Below are 26,798 nucleotides of genomic sequence, written 5' to 3'. Positions count from 1 at the left end.
TGTTTCCTTGTATTCTGTAAACCATTACAGCAAAATATGGAACCTAAGGATGGAGGAGGGTTTTGCGGGCATGGGAATCTCCAATTTGCAGCCAAATCAGACAGAAGTGTGGGTAACCTGGGAATCTACTACTTGAGGTTGGTATCTGAATTGGGGGCAGAAGGGCAGTCCTATGGGACTGAGCCCTTAACCTGCAGGGTCTATACTAAAGGGTCTATACTAACTCCAGGTAATTGGTGTCAGAAAATCCTAACTGAATTCAACTGTAGAACACCCAGTTAAGTGTGTCCACAAAAAATTGGAGAACTGCTTGCTGTCTGGTATATGAATGCACACAAGAGTATCTAACTATCACGCAAAAAAACAAAAAAAGGAATCGGGGTAGATTCTCCAAATAAAGAGCTAACATGAGCGCTGACACGACAAAGATATTTGGCTTTTCAGAGTCTTTCAACATAACAGTCATTCAATAAACACTGCTCACATACACAAAAGTCCCAAACAGCTTTTTATCACCTCATTCTTGAATATGAAATAATAATCAAACATTTTAAGGAAAAGTGGCAATAGGAGAGAGACCACTAAAAACCACGAACACAAAGGAAACAAATAATTCAAGAAATAACTAGCGAAATGGAATTTTCAGAACCCCAAAGATAAATAGCAACTTCAGGAGAAATAAAAAAGAGAACACTCCTGTAAAGGAAGGAAAAGAATCAGAATGCATCAAACTTCTTAAAGATCTCCTGCTATAACACAACAAAATAGCAATCAAAGTGCTGAGGGAAAAAGTATTTTGAATCATGAAAGCCATACCCAAAATATCAAGTGTGAGGCAGATAAATACATTCTCAAACAGTTCCTAACAGCCAGGAGGAAAGAGAAAGACCAGTGAGACTTCCCTGGCGGCACAGCAGTTAAGACTCCGCGCTTCCACTGCAGGGATTGTAGGTTCAACCCCTGGTCAGGGAACTAAGATCCCACATGCTGCATAGTGCAGCCAAAAGAAAAAAGAAAGAAAAAGACCAGTGACCAACATTTTCTAGTCAGTCCATTAAAAAATTAACTATTAAACAGGAAAAGATGCCCTGCTACTCTCATAACAAGAGAAGCACAAATTAAAATACTGGAACTACTCACCTACCAAACTTACAAAAATCTTTGTTAGGGTGGGTCCAGAAAAGCTTGTAGTCTAGAGTTAATTTTTGCCCCACTAATTGGAGCTAATCCTTTTGAAGACTTTGCCTATACTCCATTTACTGCCGGTGCTCCATCTATTAGGTGGTCTTTCCACTGAGGCTGATGGAAACAAAGACTTTTCCTAGTCCTATGTAAATCTTTGGAATTGTTTCACCTACTCCTTTCTGGTGGTTCTATTCCCTGGCTTCAGTCGCTTCCAAATGCGCACGTGCAGGTCAGTCCTAAGTCAAAGCCTTGAGTGGACCCTTTTGAGTTCTCTCTCCTGCCAAGTTTCCTACTATAATACTTTGCCCCACAAATTCTACCTACTTCGACCTTTTCAAATTTTCAGTTGTCTCCTTAACTTTTAGTAAGACCACCAGACTATGCTTGAACTCACCCTCCCTGTGCTGTAACCTATTAATTTTCTTCAAGCAATGAGCTGGGGCATTTATAACATTGACCACCTCCTGTCAACCAGTATCTAAAAGCCTGTTTCATACATTTTGCCTGGCTTTTTAGATTTCTCAGATGAGTGGGTAAATGTGGTTATCTGGTTGCCTGTTAGTCCATCACAGCCAGAAGTAAAAGTCTGCACGTCAATTCAATTTTTTTTTAAATTTTTTACCAGACAGACACGTGTCTATTTTATTTTATTTAAAATATTTATTTATTTATTTGGCTGCACCGGGTCTTCGTTGCAGCATGCAGGATCTAGTTCCCTGACCATGGATCAAACCCAGGTCCCCTGCATTAGGAGCAGAGAGTCTTAACCACTGGACCACCAGGGAAGTCCCTGCCAACTCAATTTTAACACTACAGGATTTTCACTAAATTGAAAGTTTTACTTGTGTAAATTTTCCCATGGAATTTTTCTTTAAAGGATCCAACTAATTCCAATTTAACTGTTTCCCAAAGCAAAGTCCAACAACAAAATCTAGCACTCAACAAAATGAAATTCATAATTTTCAGCAATCAAAAATTATCAGTCATGCAAAAAAGGGGGGGGCGCTGCAGGAAAATGCTACCAATAACAAGAAAAAAAAATCTATCTTTGGGCTTCCCTGGTGGCACAGTGGTTGAGAGTCTGCCTGCCGATGCAGGGGACACGGGTTCGGGCCCTGGTCTGGGAAGATCCCACATGCCACGGAGCGACTGGGCCCGTGAGCCACAACAACTGAGCCTGCGCATCTGGGGCCTGTGCTCCGCAACGAGGGAGGCCGCGACGGTGAGAGGCCCGCGCACAGCGATGAAGAGTGGCCCCCGCTCGCCGCAACTGGAGAAAGCCCTCGCACAGAAACGAAGACCCAACGCAGCCATAAATAAATAAATAAATAAAATTTTAAAAAAAATTAAAAAAAAAAAAAATCTATCTTTATAGAAAGATATCCAGAAATGATGGCTATGATAGAATTAGCAGACAAGGTAATTAAACCAACTATATGTTTAAAGAAAGGGAAAATAGGAACACAAAGGAAAAACAGAAGATACTGCTAAAGATAAAAAAAAGTAATATCTGAAATGAAAAACACTGATAGGATTAACGGCAGATTAGACAATGCAAAAGAAAATGATCAGTACGTGTACTGCTACGGTAGCGTTCAAACTAAAAAGCATTAAAGGAGACAGACACTTTATAACTGAAATGTACATTTAGCAAGATAATTCTAATATTTATGCACCCAATAACAAAGAGACACTTTTATAAACCAGAAAATACAGTTGATACAAGAAAAACATAGAAGACCTGAACACACCTTGCTCAGTCCAATAAAAATCTAATGGATAAAAAATTAGTAAGAGTATAGAATATTTAAACCATACTCATTTAGGTGTTCACAGATTTTATATATCAAATACTAAACCCCCAAATACAGAAAGTATATCTTCTTCAAGCACCCATCTTAGGCCACCAAAAAATCTTTAATAAATTTCAAACATACCTACAAACAGCATTGTCTGACCACAATTCAATGAAACTAAAAATAACAAAATCAAAACAACAAAAAGACTCTTCTACACATAATTTTAAAACAAAGTAAGTGAAAAGAAGCAAATTCACAGAACCAATAGTTAACAAACTGGAAAAGCTGAAGAACTACAAATAAATCCCAAAACTGTTCTGGGGGGGCGGGGGGGAGCAGAGATCAATAGAGAAGCTACTAGAATATAAAATCAAAAATGACAAAAAATCGTAAGAAATCATCTGAACAACTCTGTAAATAAAGTTGAAAATATAGAAATGGACAATTTTTATAAAAATACAATTTACTAAAAATATCCCCAGTAAAGAGAAAACCTAAACAAATTACCATGAAAGCGTTCCATTACAAAAAACAAACAAACAAAAAAAACAGTCCAAAAGTCTCCTTGAGAACCAAGATTCTAAGCACTGAAGGAAGGAAATGCACATGGTAAGACAGAAGGCAATAAATAAAAACCCTGTGGTCCTAAAATTGAATTGGAAGTATCAGTATGAACTTGTGCAGTACTGTAGGGTAAATACACATTAAGACTGGCTTAGAATTTAAATTCTACTTTAAATATCAAGCATTCAAAATTTAATTCAATGCGATAAAGCAACTATCACTTTTAAAACTCTTCCATCCATGGATGAATGGATAAAGAAGCTGTGGTACACGCTAAAAAACAAACAAACAAGGAAACCCTGCCATTTGCGACAACACGGGTAGACTCTGAAGGCATTATCCTAAGTAAAATAAGTCAAAGAAAGACAAATACTGTATGATCTTACTTATATGTGGAATCAAAAAAAAAAAAAAAAAAAAAACCAAACTCATAGAAAGAGATTAGATTTGTGGTTACAGAGGTGGACTGAGGAGGCCAATGGATAAGGGTGGCCAAAAGGTACAAACTTCCAGTTACAAGATAAGTACTAAGGGTGTAATGTACAGCATGAGATAATGAATAATAACTAAACTTACTGTGGTAACCATTTCACGTTATATGTTAAGTCAAAACATTATGTTGTACACAAACTTAATCATATATGTCAATTACATCTCAATAAAACTGAAAAGATCCAAGGCATAAAAAAATTTTTAAAGAAAAACCTTAACCATTTCACTTCAAATTACTTATCAAAAGATTCAGCATATATATATATATATACATATATATATATACATATATATATATACACATATATATATACATATATATATATATATGCTATTCCATTCAACACAATTAAGCTTCTCATAAAAAAATATTTGACATATGTTTTCTGAATAACACAATTCATCAAGAAAAATGACATTTATGGAGCAGATACTCCAAAACACCACTTTAAACAACTTTCTCCACAAGAACACATACTAGTATGGAATGAATGAACAGGAGGGAGGGAGGGGGGGAGATCAGCTCATTCTTCCCAGGTATCAGAAATGGCAATTACACGTAAAAAAACAGAGGCGCGATACTGGTAATGATTATCCTCAAACTACCAAAACGTGAAATCCACCAGACTAAATGACAATGAATGTGGTATCAATTTAATTCCATAATTGGTTACTTTGTGCTGAAACTCCACGTAAGTAGATTTATTAGCAAAGAACAGTAGAAATCTTTAAGAAGGGAAGTAGAGATAAAAAATTACTGACAAAAGTAAACATTACAGAGAAGGGAAAGAGAATACTTACTGAGCATCTACAATGCAGATACCATGTTAACACTTTACAACTCAATCTTCTTAATAAGAAAAAGTATTTTACAAATTAAAAAAAAAAAAACAAAAAACGTTAGCTTGAAGAGGTTATACCCATGGTGTCACAGCTAGTTCCAAACCAGCTGTTTGGAGTTACAAACACAAAAATCTTACTCAGTCTTTTCATCTAAATTACAGCATAGAATCCGTTTTTTAAAATACAACTGTCCTATTTACAGAATAATGGGCTTGATAATTTGCATTTCAAATCAATTTTCTAGAATTAGGAAACCATAAATTTAAGAATATAGTTTCTTTAATTCCAGATTAAATAGTTCTTTACCTCCTTTTTATCTAACGTAACTCCACTTTAAAAGCCACAATTTCACCATAACATTAATATGTGAATTGAAAGAAACATCATTGGTAGACAAAATATACCTGACACATACAGAAATTTAGTATGTGAGAAAAGCTGGGACAACTCTACCTCAAAGCTTACTCAATATAATCATCAAATGGATCAAAGACTTAAAGGAGAAAAAAGCAAAGTCATATAAAAAGTAGAGGAAATTTTTATTATCTCAGAAAGGGGAAGGAAGGCCTTTCTAAGTATGACACACAAAAACAGAAGTAATAAAAATATATTTACATATGAACTCAAAAAGCGATCTATATGATAAAATTCACAACCAAGATCAAAGAAAACATCATACTGGGGGAGGGGGGCAGGGAATACTTGTCACATAAAGCACATATAAAGGGACTTTTCCCTTCCTACATAAAATGTTGCTACAAATCAACAGAAAAAGAACTCAATAGAAAAATGAGGAAAGAATATAAAGAGTTCACAGAAAAAGATCTTACATATAAAATTTTCATTCTCGGGAGTTCCCTGGTGGTCTAGTGGTATTAATATGGAATAAACTTCCAAGGTAGTTCCTTAGTAAAACAGGTTACAGAGCAAAGAGGACATCATGCTACTACTTGTATAAGAAAGAAAAATATAATGTGCTTATATATACATAAGGTCTCCCTAGAAAAATTCGTAAAAAAGTTTCTTCAGACAAGAACTATTGCTGGACAAAAGGACAGAGAGGGTGACTTTTCCATAAAAACCCTTGTACTATTTGTAATTTGCACGAGGTGCATGTATCCAAAATAATTTTAAATTCTCTTTAGTCTGACTCAGCTTTACCACTTCTTGAATCCTCAAACTCTTTAACATAATCCACCTTTTTCTGAAGCCAAGTTAGGCTGAAGAGCAGGATCCCAAGAGCAGCAAACAAGTTTCAACAAATGAAGTTATAAAGCCTAACCCTATGAATAAATTCACCAAGGGCTAAGAGATACAGGACCCTTGATATGAAATGAAAAGATCTGGGGAATTCCCTGGCGGTCCAGTGGTTAGGACTCCGCACATCCACTGCAGGGGGCATGGGTTCAATCCCTGGTCTCAGGGAACTAAGATCCCACATGCCTCGTGGTGTGGCTAAAAATAAATAAATTTTTAGAAAATGAAAAAGACTGGGAAATTCAGGTACCTTAATTTAACGACATAAATGGCTATAAGACAAAAATATACACTGAATATATATATTCTCTCACACACGCACACACAGACACACACACAATCTGCTAGGCAATTTGCTTTAGGGCTTTACAAGTACTATCTCATTTAGTCCTCACCACATCCCCAGAAGGTTGATATTGTCTTTTCTACAAAACAAGAAAAACAGGTTTTTATATAGATGTGAAGCACATTTTAAAGTTCCCAGGGTCACAGTACAGTCAGTGGCAGCTCAAATTCTTAACTACTCTACACACCCTACACATGCTGTAAATAACCCAGGATACATTAGGTAGAGACCATGCATTATATAAAATATTAGCTTTAAGTTTAACAAGCACCTAGGTCAGTCTTTAAGTTCTGAGTTTAAGTTTTAATCTTACCTGTCAGGCACTGTCTTCAGCTATAGCTTTATATCAAACCATACAAAATACAGATCTCAATCTGCTAGACAAAAAGTCTCTTACGTGGCAAAAAAACAAAAAAAAAGACGAGTAATTTGAACTACCACAGCAGTCACAACTTGCTTTCCACTAACCTAGCCAACTTTGTCTCCAAATAAGACTCTTGCCCTCTCATCAAATTCAGTCTTTGGAAGGCCCTAATTTTAAGGACTAAGGTGACAACATTTTTACTCACTTTTCCCCATTTCCACAATGTGCGTATAAAAGGTACTCATTTTAAATGAAGAAAGACCAGAGACTACAAATCTAAAACTATCAGTTGAGTTAAAAAAACTTGAGGCAACTAAGCTTGCACAGGAAAAGTCCTTAAGACAACATCTTGATTATCAGGTAGTTTTCAACCTAGCTAGCGTGCATGAAGCAATGATTTCATTATTCACCTAATGATACTTGCTGCAGTAGCCTCAAGTTTAGCATCCTGCTAGAGCTTTAGTAAATAAGGTCCCCTGCAAGGGATCTGTAAGATCCAAAGCTAGACCAAACTGAGAAAATTTGTAATAATACCAAAAATAATTAAAGCTCTATGGACATAAATCTGCATTTGCATCTTTGAGGAGACAATGTAAAAGGATTATGTTTCCTCAAATAAAGACATTAGTTAATATAAGTGAACTATTATGGCCTTCCTGATTTCCAAAAATGAGGAGTCTCAATTAGCCACCCACATATTTCAAAGTCACTCCTTGAAATCTAAAGTGTGTTTTATCTTTTTAAACCTGAGAGGGCAATTTCACTAGATTTCAATCCCTCTGACTGAACACTTCAAAACTGGGGAAATTTTTTGAAAGGCCAGGGTCATAATAAAGAAGTCTTTATCAGGCAGTCCCCTCAGAAAGGCAACAGCAAATCCAAAGCCAGCCTTGAATCTAGCAAACAGACTAGAAGCTCACGTAACAATTTAAATCTAGGCAGATAAAACCGCTTCTAAATGATCAGACAGCAAAGAAACTCGGCTGTAAATAATCTCCTAACAAATTTTACCTAGTCCCCAAGCAGTTAAACAGCAGTTCTATAATAAAAATACCAATTATATATACTCAATTTGGGGGGAAAAAGAGTTAAGTTACATTATCTAAGATGTTAACAATTCTTTTGCTGTTAACAATTCTCTTGCTCTGCAAGTAACTGCACTGAGCATATAACAATAAACAAATGAGACAAGGTACCTGCCCTCAGAAGTTTATGCAATAAACATGGGTGAGAGTAAATAAGATAACTAAGAGACTGACCTGAATGAAATAAACAGGATAATATAGAGTAACAAGAGAAATCAAAGGATACAGGAAGGGGGTTGACCACTTTACATAGAATGGTTAGAGAAAGTCACTCAGAATGTAACATGAGTCAAAACTGAGCTAACAAGGGAAAAAAAGAGGCAGAACATAAAGGCCCAAAGACAGGAAGGAAAATGCTTGGTGTAGTCAAGGAAGAGAAAGAAGGGCAAAGGTCAGTGGTCTAGGAAGACAGTAAACAAGGTTGCAGAGAAAGGAAGGGGACAAACAATGAAGACGCTGGTAGGCTATGAAGTCTGCATGTTATTCTTAGGGTCCAATGGAAAGACACTCTGCTCTGCGAATCATGAACTACAGGAGTGTAAGAATAGCACAATAACAAAGTTACAAGGCTATACAGCAAATAGTTCAAATAAGAGACAATGGCGGCTTGTATAAGCCCAGTGACAGAGGAATAGAAATGGACATATTTGGGAGAGCAAATAGATTTGCTAATTGATTAGATGGAAGGAAAAGAACGAATCAAAAGTGAGCCCTGGTTATTTAGCTTGAATAGGTTGATACTGTATCCATTTATTGAGCTAGGGAAGAATGGAGAAAGTATGGGGCTGTGAAACACTCAAAAAAGTTCAGTTTTGGATATGTTAAATTTGTAAACTAAATGGAGAAATCAAGGTTAGTTAAATTACAATAGTAGAATATGGGGAAGATCTTTTGCATAAAGATGCCATTTAAAACTATGGTACCATACTGCAGGTTAAACAATTACCTCAGAAGAGTGTAATGCATTATGCTTCAACAATTTTAAACTGGTCATAATGCAACCTAAATATACCTGGTTTCTGCTCAGTTCTGTCCCTTCAACTTACATTTATCTATTTTCCCTTATCCACAATCTTCCTCCTGGTTGATCATATGATCCTCAAACACTACTATCTATTTGACCCAGCCATAACAATACTACTACTACTACTGTTTGTTACCATCTTACAATTTCAAAGCATTTAGCATTCATTATTTCACTTGATTCTAATGACAACTTTGTGAAGCAGGAAAAGAACCAGTTTTACTACAGCAGGATATAAAAGTCTTACAAAGGCTGGCCTGGCCAACAACAAATAGCTATTATTTAATAGATGGGATGAAATCAGCGTTCAAATTTAAGGACTCTGTTTACTCTGTATTCACAGAACTTCAGAGCAGACAAACTACATGAGTTCAAGAACCTTACAATTTTGCCTTGTTACTAAACAAGAACCAGTGGAAGTACAGGCACATAGACACTCAAATATCTACTAGGCAATGAACATCTCTAGCCTAAACTCGTACTCAAGAAATAAAAATCCCAGATCCACTGTTGAGCCAATGTTTTACAGTAAATAAGATGGTATGTTTGTATCCTACTTTCTCATTTCCAATATAGAAATGTTGTCATTTATTTTCCAAGTATGCTCAAGTATAAATTAGATAATATCTAACATTTCAAGCCACTCAAAAGAAGATTGCTCTATGAATTCAGGATGGCATTATTTTGCAACCAGTCTTACTTCACATATCCATAAAACCGATTTCCCCTTTTAATCCGAATTTCCTGTAAAAGATTTTAGGAAAGAAAAGATGTCAAACAGGCTTTACAATAGAGCAGAAAAAAAGATCAGAAACTACCATTTGTATTTATCGACTACTATTTTGTGGAACTGACATAATACATACATATCAAGGAAGAGGCCACAAATAGTTCCACATGCATAAGGTCAACTGATATTCAACAGAGGTACTCCAACATGATTCAATGGGAAACGAAGTCTTTTCAACAAATTGAACTGGGAGAGTAGAATATCTAAATTAAAAAAATAATAATAATAAAGAAATGAACCTAAACCCTTTCACAGGCCAAAAAATCATTCAAAATGGATCACAGACATAAAAATATAAGCTAAACTACAAAACTTTTAGAAGAAAGCTAAAAAGCAAGAGAAAATCCTGTGACTTGGGGTTAGGCAGAAATTTCTTATGACACAAAAAAGCACAAATCGGGGCCTACCCTGGTGGTTCAGTGGGTAAAACTCTGCACTCACAATGCAGGGGGCCCAGATTCGATCCCTGGTCGGGGAACTAGATCCCTCATGCATGCCGCAACTAAGAAGCCACGTGCCGCAACTAAAGATCCTACATGCCGCAACTAAAGATCCCACATGCTGCAACGAAGATCTCACATGCTGCAACTAAGACCCGGCACAGCATGCATACATGCATGAATAAATAAATAAATAAATATATTTTTTTTAAAAAAAAGCACAAATCATGAAGAAAAAAGTAACCAATTTCACTACAAATTTTGAACTGCCTGTTCTTCAAAATACACTGTTAAGAAAATGAAGACAAACCATAGATGGGAGAAATGTGCAAAACGTGTATCTAATACACTTGTAGCGAAAATATATAAAGAATTCTTACTATTTAATAAAACAAGCCAATTTTTTTTTAATGGACCAAAGACTTTGACACTTCACCAAAGCACATAAAAAGATGCTCATCATGTCACTACACCATATGATAGCTTTAATGTTGGATAACTACGCGCTCAACTACCCTGGTAGTAAATACTATAAAAATAAAGGAAACGTACTCCAATTAATCACTGTATTATTAATCAACTTGAAGTACTTTTCTTCCTTAAAGGACAAGAGTACTTAAGAACAATAGATCATCTGCTTCTTTTAAGAAGGGCAAATAACCTGTACAGGGTGTTTTGGAAAGTGGGGGGCAGGGAGGTGGGTGTCTGTGCTATTACATATTGAAATACATTATTATAAATGTCCTTTTTTTTATACCTGTATATCATTGTGATATTATATGCATAGGATATTTTATTTCAGGATAGTATACACACTTTAAAAAGTGCACTTTAAAAAGGTCAGGGATCTGACTGGATTCTGTACCACTGCTCTAGAGCTGTGCTTTCCAATATGGCAGCTAATAGCCATACATTGTAATTTAAATTTAAACTAATATTAAATCTTAAAATTCAGATCCACATCTGCACTAGACACATTTCAAAACTCCACAATGACATACAGCTAGTGACTATTATACTGAACAGTATAGACAAAAAAATGCTTCCATCTTTTCACAAAGTTCTACTGGACAGCACTGCTCTTACAATACAACCTACTACTTAGAACACTAAGGAAGGTAACTGTAACAGAAAAATGAAGATAAACAGAATTCAAATTATGGTTCTGTCACTTACTGAGAAGCCTGGGTAAACTATTTAATTTCAGACTGAGTTTCTTAAACCACTGAATGGAAATAGCATTTCTTCTACATGATAATTGGGAAAAGCACTTTCTAAATTAAAATATTATATAACATTAGTTATGAAGTGATCCTAAAGGAGAATATTCCTGAAAAAGAACCCATTAGAACATTTTATTATAAACAAGTCACAACTGTATCATATTAAGGAAAATAAAATTTAGTTGCTCGCTAAGAATAAAATATCTTCTAAGTTCCTGAAACAAAATAGTATTTGACTTTCTTTATATTGTCACCCTACAACTCTAACTATGAGCCATAATGGGTGAGAATCTAGGTTCTGGATACAGAATGTATGGATTCAGAAATACCACTCACTTACTGGCTGTGTAACCTTAGCAAGCAATTTAAAATCTGACTTCATTTTCTCATCTATAAAATTAGGACAATAGAACCTTCCCACACACCGTGTCTATGAAGATTAAATTAGTTAATACAGTTAAAAAGCTTAGAACACTGCCTGGAACATGGTAAGCATTAATAAATATTAGTTATTAAAATCCACTCATTATGGTAAATGCTGATATCAAGAATAAAGAACTATTACTCAACAACAAAAACAATCTGGTTTAAAAATGGGCAGAACACTTGAATAAATATTTCTCCGAAGACATACAAATGGCCAATAAGCACATCAGACATCACTAATCATTAGTGAAATACAAATCAAAACCATAATGATACCACTTCACACCCATTAGAACACAAAACGTGGAAAACAACAAATGTTGGGAAAAAATAAAGAGAAACTGGGACCCCTGTGAACTGCTGATAGGAATAAGAAATGGTGCAGCCACTATGGAAAGCAATATGGTGGTTCCTCAAACAATTAAAAATAGAATTACCATATGATCCAGCAATTCCACTTCTAGGTATCTATCCCAAAGAATTAAAAGCAAATCTTCAAACATATATTTGTATACCCATGTTCACAGCAACATTATTTACAATAGCCAAAAGGTAAAGGCAACCCATGTGTCCATCAATGGATGAATGGATAAGCAAAATGTGGTACACACATATAATGGATTATTGTATCTTAAAAAAAGGATATTCTGACTGACCCATGCTACAACATGGATGAACCTCGAAGACGTTTTGCTAAGTGAAATAAGCCAGTCACAAAAACACAAATACTTCATGATTCCACTTATATGAGGTACCTAGTCAAATTCATAAAGACAACAAGTAGAGTGGTGGTTTCCAAGGGTTGCGGGGAGCAGGGAATGAAGAGTTATGGTTTAATGGGTACAGAGTTTCACTTTTACAAAATGAAAAGAGCTCTGGAGCTGAGTGGTGGTAATGGCTGCATAACAATGTCAATGTACCTAATGCCACAGAACTGTACACTTAAAAACGGTTGAATTGGTAAATTTTATTGTTTTATTTATGCATAATATGTCATGCGTTATTCTGCCACAAATTTTTAATTAGGACAATGAAGTCTATTTTATTATGAAGTAAACGTAACTGATTTCCTAAAAGATTTCACTCAGAACATTTAAGAAGCGTTTTGAAGAGTATAATATCAATAGGTATGAGGTACCTAGAATAGTCAAACTCATAGAAAGTCGAATGGTGATTGCCAGGGGCTGGGGAGAAAGGGAAATGGGGAGTTAATGTTTAATAGGTACACAGAGTTTCAATTCGAGAAGATAAAAATGGTTCTGGAGATGGATGGTGATGATAATTGCACAATAATGGAAATGTACTCAAGGTCACTGAACTGCACACTCAAAAATGGCTAAAATGATAAACTTTATGTTTATTTTACCATGATAAAAAAGTTTCCTTATTACACAGATTGGGAGATTAGTGCAAGGGGTGGAAAACCTTACATATCTCACAGTGGTTCATAAGGTAGAAAGACTTAAATCTTCTAAAGTGATACAAATTTAGAATACACTTTCTTCTCTAAACTTATAACAACTCAACCTCCTATTTGTGGGGTGAAGACTTAGCTAGTTATACTGACACAACTACTGGTTGTAAAGAATTACCCCTATTGTAGTTTTCAACTATGTCCACAAATTCTTTTGACAAAAGGTGGAGCCTAACTCCTCACCCCTTGACTGTGGGTTAGACTTAACGACTTGCTTCTCATGAAGAAAGTGTGACTGAAGTGACTTCTGAGAATACGTCATAAAAGGCATCACGCTTCTACCTACCTCTCTTCTCAGATCACTTCCTCTGGGAGATGGCAGCTGCCATGTCAAGAAACTCAAACAGCTACAGGTCTGCATATGGTAAGGCATATGGTAAGGAAATTGAGTTCTCCACACAACAACCAGCATCAACCTGCCAGCCCAATGAGTACACCTTCTTGGAAGGAGATCCTGCAGCCCCAATCAAGCCTTCAAATGAGTGCAACCCTTGAGATTTTCATGAAAAGACATGGAGGGAGCCAGAACCACTCAGGTAAACTGCTACCAAACTTCTGACCCACAGAAAATCCATGTGCGATACTATTTTTCTTTAAACTCACTGGTTAGAAGAATATACAGTTGACCCTTAAACAACAACACAGGTTAGAACTGTGCAGGCCAACTTATATGTGGATTTTTATCAACAGTAAATACTACACTATCCACAACTGGTTGAATTCGTGGATGCAGAACTGCAGATACTGAGAAACCTCAGAAACTGAAGGTCGACTATAAGTTATGTGTGAATTTTCCACTTCAAGGGTAGGTGCCCATAACCCCCACATCATTCAAAAGTCAACTGCGTATTTATGTTCACTGAAAAGCTAACTTGTTTTTACTAGTACACATATGTAAAGACAAAAATGACACTTTTTCAGTTGAAGAATGTTTTCTAACATTATCTGCAAGTTGACTTTCAACAGAAAAAAACCTATGTAAGATTTTTAAAATTCTTATTCTTGCTTAAAAAAATTGTTTTAAGTATGGAAAAAACTTTTAAATATGGTTTTAAAAATATATAACCTGAAAACTGGATTAAAGGGTAGAAAATGAAGATCAAAAACACTGCACTCCTCAAGCTGTGAACAGAAAGATGACTAAAGAACAAGAAACTGAGTAGGATATCTTGTATAAAATGATGCAGAAACCAGCAACTACTTGAAAAGATACAGAGCAAAAGCCTATAACTATTCTGCTAGGTGGGGCAGCTAACAAAAAGGGAAAAAGCAAGCAGGTAAAACTGAAAAAGACAGACCCAACCACAAAGGGTCTTCAACAATTTTAACATTTTGTTTCTCACGATGCTACTGTTGAAAGAAATGAACCTGCTCTCCAAGAAAATACATGGAAGCACCACCAAAATTATCAATTTCGGAGACTTCTCAAACCACATAGCCAAAAAGAATTCATGTTAGGAGCCCCTCACACATACATCATTAAAAGCAGGGAGGGCAGGGAATACATCTCTTTCCAACCTACTCTTCCCTAAATATTCCAAATACATGACCCTAAAGGCTGCTAAAGCAACAATACCAAGAACTATAATTTAGTAGACTTCTCTGGCCACAGGAGACTTTGTGGAGAACTGAATGTAACTAAAGGCTAACACATGAGTTAGGAGGTTATTTCCTTAGTCAAGGGCCAAACTAGCACAATAAATGAAACTGGAAGTGAGTAGGCAGGGCATGACTGGCATGCAGGTAATGCCATTAACAGAAACAAGAGATAGAATAACTTCAGAAACTAAAATACTGGTTTGACATGTAAAATACATTAAGCAGAATTTTAAAATATTACAATTAAAATAAAACTTTACCTCTATATTACACCTCACAATTAACAAAACCATCAATTTTATGAAGACACTAAGGCCAAAAGAGATAAGTAAATATACAAGGTCATACAGGCCCTTTTCTAGATATTCCAAATCCCAGACCAAAAATCTCCTAACTTCCAGAAATTACCCTTTTTCTACATCACTACCCTTACCTGGATCTAAATTGTTATCAAAACATTTTCATCAAAAATTAAGCAAAAAAAGTGGTTGACTCAAAGATAATCTGGCCTGGGTTTAGGTTCTATCCTCACTTGTAATTTTACTTTCAGATTAGAGGTTCTCATCCTTATTCCCTTCTCTTGTTAACTTCAAATTTTATCTTTTCCTCTCTTATGTTCACTCCATAACCTGAAACAACATTTTAATTTTTAGCTAACCAAAGTTATCACTCAAATAGCTACTAACAAATAGCAAAACTAACAGTAGTTTATCTTCTTTCAGCTGGCCCCCAAGCTCCACTAGTAATCAATATTAACCAAAAAGAAGCAGTAAATAAGAAGAAAAACAAAAACATCAGTGATAATGCTCAAACAGAATGAGTTAATAAAGTTAAATCCACATGAAGGCAGTATTAAATATGACTAGTGATTAAGCATTTGGGACTCTGGAGTCAGACTTGGAAATTTGGTCAAGACTCCAACCTAACCTTGGTCATAACCAAGTAACTCTCTCCCAGTCTCAGTCTCCCTAAAATCTTAAATTTCTCACCTATACCACTGTAACAGTAGTACTTTCCTCTAAGATATACTATGTACACAGCAAAATACATGACACAATCATCTATAAACGTTAGTCATTATAATTGTTATTTTAAACCTATATATTGTTCAGGCACATGAGGGGAAAAAAAGGGGAAAAAAAATGGGAGTGGGGGAGACAGAGGTACTTAAGGGGGGAAAAGAAACAACCCAGCAATTGTTCCAGTTACTACTGGTACTGTATATTTCAATGCAAAGAAAATAATGAAATATTTATCAAAAACTCAAGTTGAGTGAATCTGTCCTTGAACAACTGCTGTAAGCAAATTTCACAAATGTCAGACTACCCAAGGATTAAAGTTAATAGAACCTGGTCGGGCTTCCCTGGTCTCACAGTGGTTAAGAATCCATCTGCCAATGCAAGGGACACAGGTTCCATTCCCGGTCTGGGAAGATCCCCCATAACGCGGAGTAGCTAAGCCCGTGCGCCACAACTACTGAGCCTGAGCTCTAGAGCCTGCAAGCCACAACTACCGAGCCCACGTGCCACAACTACTGAAGCCTGCGGGCCTAGAGCCCATGCTCCGCAACAAGAGACGCCACAATGAGAAGCCCGCACACGGCAACGAGTAGCCGCCCCCGCTCACCCCAACTAGAGAAAGCCCGCGCACAGCAACGAAGACCCAACATAGTCATAAATAAATAGATAAATAAATAAATTTATATTTTTAAAAAAAACCCTGGTCAGGGAATAATCGTTATCCTGATACTACTCCTTGGAGTAACAACATCAATAGGAAAAATTTAAAGAAAAATGATCACAAATAGTAAATGTTATGTGGTTCTTTTCTATAAATAAAGGCCATTCACTTCCAGTTCAACTTCTCAATCACGTTTAAAATGCATGCTCTTAAACAAGTAACTTGAACATCCACTAAGTTAAAGAATACATAAAATACAGCCTCTCCGAAGCATAAAAAATAAGGGGGGGGGGGGGAAGAGGGGTTGTTCTCACCATAATTTTACATAAATCAAGGTGGAAACTCAATTAGAAGTACTACACACAGCTCTGACCCAGAAAACACAAATATCCTATTCTATTTTAACAGATTTATTGAACTCTAATCTCAATTTTACATCAGAAAATAAATACCATATATGTATATCTAAATACCTACAATCTTTCGGACTCGCCTACCTCTTCTGCTCTAAGTGAGCTAACAAGATACAACAATATAACAACAACAAAAAGTTCTGGGTTCAAAATAAATGAGCAACTGACCAGTTAGACCATCTTGGCAAAGTGTTCAAAAATTACAATTTTTTAATGTCAGAAAAATAATTAAATGAAATAAACTCTAATTTTAGCTACATTGATCTGTTAATATAAATTGCTTTAAAAATAAACTTTAGTTAACTTTTTAAAAACAAACACTTCTACTCAATGCCTATGATTCACTGAAAAACTAAATGCAGTAACAAATCGTAACACCACTCAATACTCAAATATACAAATATTATTAAAACATGATACTCTTATTTGTCAAAAGATTTCTATTATAGCAATTAACATTCACAACTTTTTTAACAAGCTTTGTTTATAAACTTAAGGCAGTATAACCTTCCAAGGGAGAAAACATACTCTTTTTTTTTTTTTAAGTTATTTGAAAGGTTCTTAGTGCACCTTGCTCACTTCCTCTCAGTTTCTGTTCCTAGTAATGAACTGACTTTTTGGAACTCAGATCTTAAGGAATAATTTGAAATACAAAACCACTTCAAAAATTGTTTCAAGAAATTTCTATAATGGATTAAAAAGTTAGGAACTGTTACCCTTAAAACAATTTACTTCATGAAATACCAGATTAAAAGTCAAGCCCTTTAATTTGTTTTAAACAACTACCTAATTCTAATTTGGAACACTAAACTGCACTTAGAACACAATTTACACTCATATTTAGAAAAATAAACTGGCTATTTGTTGTGTTTTTTTCCTACCTTTCTACCAATCCATAAAGCCATACTGACCCTATGGATTGTCTTTTACTTTAGAAGCACGAAAACTTCAAATTTGGACTGTTCCATCTGAAATATTCTTAACTTTTAATTCTTTCTGCATTTCAATTTACTTAATAGTTGTTTTCAGACTGCCCAGGAAACTGAAGCCAAGCAATCTTACTGCAAGAAACTGAAAGGCTTCCAAGAATAACACAGGGATAAAGTTGACTCTCATTACAGTTTACAAACGGACATTTGATTTGCTCACCATACGGTACTTACAAATTCCAACAGGACTGCACAGGAAGGTGTTGGGTTTTTCTCTGTAATCTTTATGTTTTCCAGTTTGTTTTTTTATTTTGTATCCTCTGAAATAAAATCCAAGTTCTTTGAAGATACTTAACCTATGGCTACTTGACATAGAGTTACTTCAGTCAGCTACCCATACTTCTGTTTTAAAGTTTTCATATGGCTATCTCCAGAATTAGCCAAGTTCCTTGGATTTAAGATTTTAAAGTCTTCTTTATTATTCCATGTACTTGTCACTGTTGTACTTATCCACTCCAGATGAAATATCCAATTTACGAGCCAAAAAGCAAAAACAAAAAGAAAATTTCACATCTGAAGAGCATTCCTAAACATCAGCATAAACAGAGACACACAGCTATCTCAATACTACCATGCTGCTGGGAAACTGCAACATCTTAAATTTCCATGTAAATAAAAGATAAAAGCAAAAAAACTCTGTATTCGTTCAATGTCTTCATTTAGAAAAGCTGTCCCATTGTGACATGAAAAGGGCTGAGGTCAAAAATTCCTAAAACTTTAAATAAAGGTAAAAATAAACTGCCATGAAACTTCAGCAATATTTAAACAGTAATTTGAAACTGCAGAGAAACTACTCAGTACACAAATCAAACATATCTTACAGTTCTGGCTGAAGAACACCAACAACAGGGGAGGGATTGGGGGGGTGGGGGGGAGGCAAAAATACCACCAGCTGAAATACTTTAACCAGTTATATAATCCGTCTGAACCAAAATACTGAAGAAATGCCTGGGTCTCTTTAAAGCTTGTAGAATTGTTCACTACTATCAATTCACTTCAGAGATGATTCTTGCCAATTTTAATAAACTTCTGGGGCAAAATTATCCAGAAACATTGTAATTCCAAAATGGCCACTTGAAATATCCGGGGCCTTTTTACACAAAACCTAGAAGATGATCTTCATATCTGAGTAATTCAATCACCTGTAAAAGTTATAAAAAAACAATTTAAATTACACAGTGAGCTTTAATTTTGAGCTAAAAATTAATCCCCATCCTAAACAGTCAACCTCTGGAGAGAAATGCACTTCTATACCAAGCAAGCACCCAAAAAAAGTCAACAGTATGAAAAGGACTTCAAGATATGTAGAGACAAGGGAAAAACGATGGGAGATGGTATTATGGAGGGCAAGCGCTGATTTCAACTGGGAAGGGGGTGCGGATATAAGCTAACAGGATTATATAAGCAAACCTCCTTATACTTTGAGTAAATATTACAAACTGTGAAACAAGCAAACAATCTTACAAAAGACCTTCTGTATTTTCTATTCAATCTACCAAAGGAAAACGAATAGAAAGGTGTGCTGCCACCGAGCATTACTAAATGCAACTTAGAGAATGAGGGATATAAAGAGAAAGACGCTCCCTCCAAATCAGAATGTCCAAAAGAAGAGGCATGTTTTCCCCGCTCAGAGTAGGAAGGTTAGTGCCTGAGAAGTGGGGCGAGAACATTCCTTAAATTCGCCCGAAGGTGAGACTTACCCGGCTTCTAAGGGCAGCAAGGAGATGTGAGGGCTCCCAATTTCCTTGAATTAAGGAAACAGATTTCCTTCTCACAACACTGAGGGGGTGGAAGAACCTAGCCCTTTTCGTAAACCGCGTTCAGAGTTGTTCTCTCCCCCAAACAGACCAGTCCCCTCAGACCCCACGGGAATCAGAGGGACTAGGCAGCGCTCGCCTCAGTCCACAGCTCGGGCCACGGACCTCGAGAGGCGGGCTGACCGGGCGCGCTGAGAAACCACCGAAGGCCACAACTCGGCCTCGACTCCCTCAGCTCTCCGAGAGCGGCAGCGGTGCGGAAGGAGGCGGGCGCGTGCGAGAGGCCGGAGGGGGGAAGACCAAGCACGGACGGCGCCGGACTCTTTCCCAGCCTCCGCCAAACAACACCCCCCCCACCAGCCGCCCAGGCTAAGCCACCCACCCCCTCCCCACGACTGCCACCTCCGCTCCACCCGGGCCAACACCTAGAGGGGCCTCCCCGCGCTGTCCTTCCCTCTCTCTCCTTGCTCTCCCGCCACCTCCCCCCCCCGCCGCCGCCCGCGGGCAGCCTCACACCTCGCGCCGCCAACGCCGCTCCCGACCCCTCAAACCTTAACGCCGACACGGGCACCCCCCCTCCCCTCCCCAGACCCCGGCGCCGAGCCCAGAGGACGCTGTTACCTTCTGCGACACCAGAGGTGCCCCTGGCCTGGGGGTGCCGCTGCGCTCGATCCCGGGAGGAGGTTTTCGGTACTTTGAATAATCCCCTTTTGCCGCTTTTCCCTCCCCCACGACCAGTCTCAGTCCCAAAATGGCGCCGACCCGATCCGCAATGTTCTGGGCCAAGTCTCGCGAGATCGTGGAAGGCGGCGAGGCGGGGAAGGAACTAGAGGAGCTGAGGAGAAGGGAGGGGAAAGGCGGGGCGAGGAGAAGGAGGAGGGAGATAGGGTGTGGAAGAATTGGTACGAACAAACCTACTGGGCGGGGCAGCAGGAGGAGCGCCTCCACCAAAGAACCTTCTGGCCCAAGCAACCGTTCACGCCCCGGCCAAAGAAGCTCCGCCCTCTACGTCGGGCGGCTGGGGGGAGGGGAGGAGGGCGTGGTTATGCCTAGGGGCGGGGCTTCGAGGAGGTCCCGGAGGCAGGGGCGCGCAGGGGGCGGTGGCTCCGCGCGGTGACGTCAGGAGCAGCTGGAGTTGGGGATTACCCCCTGCTGCTGACGTGAGGACGGTGAACAATCGGGAAGGTTCGGTGGAAGGGGGAATTCCCCGCTGCTCCCTGAGGAGCCCCTCCTCCCGCCCTTCCCCCAGTCCGGGGCCAGCCCGGAGCCTGGGATGGTGGAGCCGCCGGGGTGGGGGTGGGAATGCCAGAGGGGAACGATGCTTCGGGAGGCGGCCGCGCGGGCTCGAGTGGCGCGCGCCGCGGCGTCTTCCACTGCTCGATGTTCGGAGGTGCCGCGGCGCGCGCGATGCGCCGAGTACCGCGCTGGGGCCTGGGCGGCTGCGAGATCACATGCTCGCCTGTACACGGCCGCTCCGCGGACGGAGCGCCGGCAGGGTTGGCGCAGGGCTAATCGGGCGCCCTGAAGCAGTGGATCCACTACCGTGTGCAGATATTAGAGGGTGTCGGACATAAATAATATAGGTATGGAAGGCTGGTGACTGAAGAGGCGAGACTCGCTCGTTGGAAACGAAGCCCAGATTCTCAAGGGATAAAAATGGCTACTGGATATAATCATGCTAATTATCGTTTCTCTCTTTATTAAATCTACAGCAGGGGAGAATTATTTCAAGTGTCTCGGTCCCACACAGCTCAGACGATTTTGTGTAGAATTCTGTGGGCGTCACCATTTTCTAGTTGCGATACCTTTTCGCGTTGTAACTGAAGGCTCACTTTGAAACCTGTGAAATTAGCCTTCCAAGAGGAAGAAAAGTAACCATGTTTGTTTACGGATTACGTGGGGGGAAGGTGTCTTAACGAGGGAAAATCCAGAGAATAAAAAGTACTTGGCTCTTCGCCCTCCTCTAAGCCACGAAGACTTCATACACGGAAACTTTATGGTTCTTTTATATGCATTATGGGGTTTGTAGTTTAATGGACTGCTTCTAAAAGCTCCTTGAAAGAATATTTGAATGTAAACTCACCTCAAAAATTACACCTCCCAATCTTTTAGTCTTCGTAGGGGAGGTGGACACTTGGCAATTAATAATGCCTCGCTGAGTGCAAAGAAATTAACACTTGCTAGATTCCTTGTCTGTGCCAAGCACTTAATCCTTATTCCAGTCTCTGAAGTGGGTGTTACTTTCCTCATTTTGTAGATGAGGAAACTGGTTCGGGTTACACGACATGGAAGTTGGGTGCCACAACTTGCCTGTACCAGACTTTATCGCAAGTCCGTTTGGGTCTTAATTCACCTTCTTTCCACCACACCACATTGCTTCCGTAGAAGTAACTTACGTATTGGGACAAGACCTGCTTCTCCTTCTGTTTCTAAGCATGATGTCAATTCAATAAACAAAGGAAAATTATTGATTTAATTTAAAAACACGAATTGTGCCTTTCCTATGGCGAAAGACATTGTGAAGTTGAAAACCAAATAATGAAGTAGAGAAACAGTTGTAACATGGATGACAAAAAGGTTAATACTTAATTATAGACACTTGGCTGCTATCCTTAATATCTAATAATGTTTAATTTACATAATAAATACATCAAGAGCTCTTAGAAATTAAGGAACAGATAACCATACTGACTCTTTTAAAAAGTCAAAGGACATGAACAAGCTAATCATGTATGTGTCAGTAATTAATGGAAAGATGCTCTACCTCACTAAAATCAGAAAAAACGAAAATAAAACTAATAGTGACCTACTACTTTCTCCTAGCAGATCGGCAAATATTTAAGAGTAAAACCTAGATGAAGGTATAAGGAATAGGCATTTGCATTAACCCGTATCAGCTGATCTTCTACATCTTAGTCTTTTTATTTGTAAAAAATAGGAAAGGTGTCCAATAATTTATAAAGATACTCATTGATAAGTTGCTTAAAATTACAAAAAAAAAGGAAACAACCCAAATGCATATAAATACAGTGAGTAAATAATGGTACATCATAGATGGAATATGAAGCCATTAAAAATGAGGATATACTTCTTTGTAAAAAAAAAAAGGTCACATGAAAAGATGTTCACAGCATACCATTAAGAAAAATAAGAGGTAGATTACAGGACCGTCCATTTTTTGTCATCTAAAAAAAGTATATATCAAAGGATAAAGTCTGACTGAATAGATACCAAAATGTTACCAATGCTTATTTCCAGGTAGCAGAATATTAGAGGATCTTTATTCTTCATACCTGTTAAGGGCCTATGTTACTTTTCTAATCGTTAGGAAAAAGCTAACTAAAAAATTAAATACGAGAACTTGTCTCCAACCAGTAACATGTTCTCCATTATTTTATTCATTTAGTGAAATCTAAACAAAGGATTTATCACATAATAGAGTATTTTAATTTATTAATGAACATACATTATAGTAGTTTGAAAGAACACTTTTTTAACCAAGCCCTATATAAGAAATATTGAATAAGTTTGGTAATTCTTTCAATGGTTTTATAAATATTAGTCACAAAGAGATTAAGTAGCTTGCTCCAAAATAATGTTAGCCCAAGTATATATGATGTGTAAATGAAGGTATTCATTTCCAACTTATTTGTAATAGTGAAAACCAGAGAACCTAAACGTCTACCAACCAAGTACTGGTTAAAAAACTAAGGTACATCCATATAGTAGAATACAGTACAGCTGTTAAAGAATAAGGTAGGCCAACATATGCAAAGATGTTCAATATGTTAAGAGATAAAAGTATGTGGCAAAACAGTATATATAGCATCAGAATCTATTATTTTTTCAAAGTAGGTATATTTATATAGAAGTAACTAAAGAATAACTTTAATATCATCAAATCAGGATTTTTTTTGTTTTCTTCACTGCTGTACTATTTGAATATACTATTTTATAATAACAATGTTTAAAACTTTATTGCCCCCAAATCTGCAGCAATTGGGGAGCAAAATAAAATATTTCTGTAGGAAACCATGTAACTATATCCAGTGTTCCTTTTCTGTGTTCCCATTGTACAACCCTGTGCTTACCTCTATGATTATCTACCCATTTTTACCTCTACCTTGATCCTGGAAAGTGTCCAGGAGCTTCCTTATCATCCCCCTACACTTATTATACTAGATTATAGTTGCTGATTTTCTTACTTGTCTCTACCATGGAACTCAAAGATCCCTGAAAGTAACAACTATGTCTTTTTTTTTTTTTTTTTTTAGAAATACAACACAATAGAGACATTAGAGGTAAATAAGCAAGGCATCTTTTTTTTTTAAATTTATTTATTTATTTATGGCTGTGTTGGGTCTTTGTTTCTGTGCGAGGGCTTTCTCTAGTTGCGGCAAGTGGGAGCCACTCTTCATCGCGGTACGCGGGCCTCTCATTATCGCGGCCTCTCTTGTTGCGGAGCACAGGCTCCAGACGCGCAGGCTCAGTAATTATGGCTCACGGGCCTAGTTGCTCCGCGGCATGTGGGATCTTCCCAGACCAGGGCTCGAACCCGTGTCCCCTGCATTGGCAGGCAGATTCTCAACCACTGCGCCACCAGGGAAGCCCCAACAACTATGTCTTATTCATACTTATTCATAGCAACTAGTATAGTTTCAGCCACAGCATAAATATTTGTTAAGTGCATGCCTTCCCCACCTTTAGTCTTTGTTTTAGCCACACAGTACTCACAGTTCTCAGAATTTCCCTTGTTCTTGAACATTCTGTGCAGATATTATTCCCTTTTACTAGATTACGTTTCTCCTCTCCACTCTCTACTTTGCAAATTCTTTTTTTTTTTCTACTTTGCGAATTCTTATTTCTTATCCCCAGAGACCCTGTTCAAATGGTAGTGAGGTAAACAACAATCAGATAAAGGTTGGAACGTCCTTCTCTGGACTCTCACATGGATTTACACTCACTTTTATCACTTTGTGCCCCCGCTTTCTAGACGGTGAGACTGTGGTCAGGGACAGTGTTCTATTCATCCTCTGCCCCTAAATCAATGCTCAGCCCATAGAACATCCTCAGTGAATATGACTGGCTGGGTGGTTGAATGAAGGGTCCAGAACCCACTCAGCTCCGTTCCTATGCACCAGCACAGCCTGACCAGTCTCTGAGGTCACTGCCGAGGTACAGAGGTCCTCTCATATTCTCTGTTTACTGCCGATTGTGGTCCTACTATTGCACTCTGGTGGTTCACAGACAATCCAAGTTGAGGCTCAAATATCTCGCTTGAAGAAAATCAGAGACTCACACAGGTTTTCTCCTTGCTATCATCAAAAATATTTGCATGCTTCTCTTTTTTCTTGGCAAGTTTCAAAACTTTGTGCTGATCTGATTAATGGGTCCCTCTCCTCAATGAGTTTGATAAGTGGAGAGCCCATTCCCATTTTGTTCATTGCTGTGTCCCCAGCAACTGGCATGACGCTGGGCACAGAGTAGGCATGCCATAAATATTTCCTGGATGAATGAAGGATTGGTTAATGAAAATAAAAACATTTTGAAGAGAAATGTTTCAGGAACAACCCTGCTCTACAAGAAATAAAAAGTTCTTTTTTTCAAGTTATGTAACAAATGAAAAAATGATAGAGTATAATTCTAACTTTGAAAAGATCTGTTTTGTCCTTAATCTTGATGACATTTAAAGATAAATTTGATTGATAAATTTGGGGTTCATTAATAAAAATTTTTAAGTACAGAAGTTGTATATGTAGAAAGTTTGACAGACACAGAAGAGTATAAACAAATGAAAATTACCTATAATCCACCACCCAGAAATAACGGCTTTTAAATATTAATGTACTCCTTTTAAGTATTTGTTCTTTGTATATCTTTGTATCATAGCGTATACAAAGCTTTATATCCAGGACTTTCCCGGTGATCCAGTGGTAAAGAATCCGCCTCCCAATGCAGGGGACGTGGGTTAGATCCCTGGTCAGGGAACTGAGCCCTGTGCACCACAACTACTGAGCTCGCGCACCTCAACTAGAGAGCCTGCGTGCCGCAAACGACAGAGCCCCCGCGCCCCGGAGCCTGCATGCCACAACTAGAGAAGAGAAAACCCGCACGCCACAACTAGAGAGAAGCCCGTGCGCCGCAACAAAGAGCCCGCGCACTGCAACAAAGATCCCCGGTGCTGCAACTAAGACCCAGTGCAACCAAAAATAAAACAAAATAAATAAGTAATAAATAAATAAATCTTAAAAAAAAGAAAACACATTTATTAAAAAAAATTTTTTTAATAAACCTTTATATCCATTTTTTAATCCATGTGTTCAAAATTTCCCATATTAAAAAAATTCTTCCTTTTGTCTATGTTCCATTTTAAGGATTAACATAACATTTGATTTGTAAATTTAAAAATTTTGTACTAGTCTTTATGCTCTCTTGATTTTAACACAGTAAGGATGGTTACTATTTTTGAGCCACTTTTCTAACCTGCCTTCCACTAGAAAAGGTTCCTGATCCTATTAAGTTTTACTCAATTTAATTCATGATTATAAATTTAAATTTACCAAGCATTTTCTCCTTTTGATGAGTTTTTCAATTGTACATAGAATTAATTACTGGAGAATTGACCACTTACTCCTTAATCAAAGCCGATACGTGGGTTGACAAGTATTCCTCCCGGGTCCAGTTATGGGTGGCCCAGTTTTCCTAATTGGCACTTCCATGTCTGTATTCCTCCCTTTGTCCTAGAAGGTATGCAGGAACACTATTAGCATGAACACAATTATCAACAAAATTTTTAAATGTTCTCTCCAATATGTGACTTCCAAAACTTCTTGCATGGCATCTATAATTTTAAAGCTACAGCAGGAATAAATGCATGTAAATCGTTGTAGATAAAGTGAAGAAAACGTTTTGTAGAGTTTTTAAAAGATTTGTGATCTATTTCAATATGTTGTTTCCTCTGTCATCTCTGGAGATGGAATACGAGGAACCCTGGAGGTGTAATTGCCACCACCCCCTGCACCTTGTTACTGACCAAGTGACATGAGAG

The 26,798-nt window shown here is 37.8% G+C and overlaps 1 protein-coding gene across 6 annotated transcripts in view; it reads right to left on the bottom strand.

Moving 5' to 3' along the window:
- The window catches only part of GPBP1 (GC-rich promoter binding protein 1), a 72,371-nt gene extending 51,786 nt beyond the window's left edge, over positions 1–20,585 (bottom strand). For 3 of the 6 annotated variants that reach the window (XM_082382384.1, XM_082382385.1, XM_082382383.1), the window contains exons 1-2: positions 20,372–20,585; positions 18,168–19,135 (exon numbers count right to left, since the gene is read on the bottom strand). The gene's annotated coding sequence lies outside the window, so the exon portion shown is untranslated. Of the gene's footprint in view, positions 1–18,167; positions 19,136–19,693; positions 19,738–20,371 lie in introns of all 6 variants that reach the window. The other 3 variants (XM_082382386.1, XM_082382382.1, XM_082382387.1) reach the window with 3 other exon arrangements.
- Positions 20,586–26,798: the final 6,213 nt, after the last annotated feature.

This window comes from Balaenoptera borealis (assembly GCF_965194805.1).
Source record: "Balaenoptera borealis genome assembly, chromosome: 2".
Classification (NCBI taxonomy): domain Eukaryota; kingdom Metazoa; phylum Chordata; class Mammalia; order Artiodactyla; family Balaenopteridae; genus Balaenoptera; species Balaenoptera borealis.
Note: the sequence above shows the minus strand (reverse complement) of the source record. Positions and strands in the feature narration are given on the sequence as shown.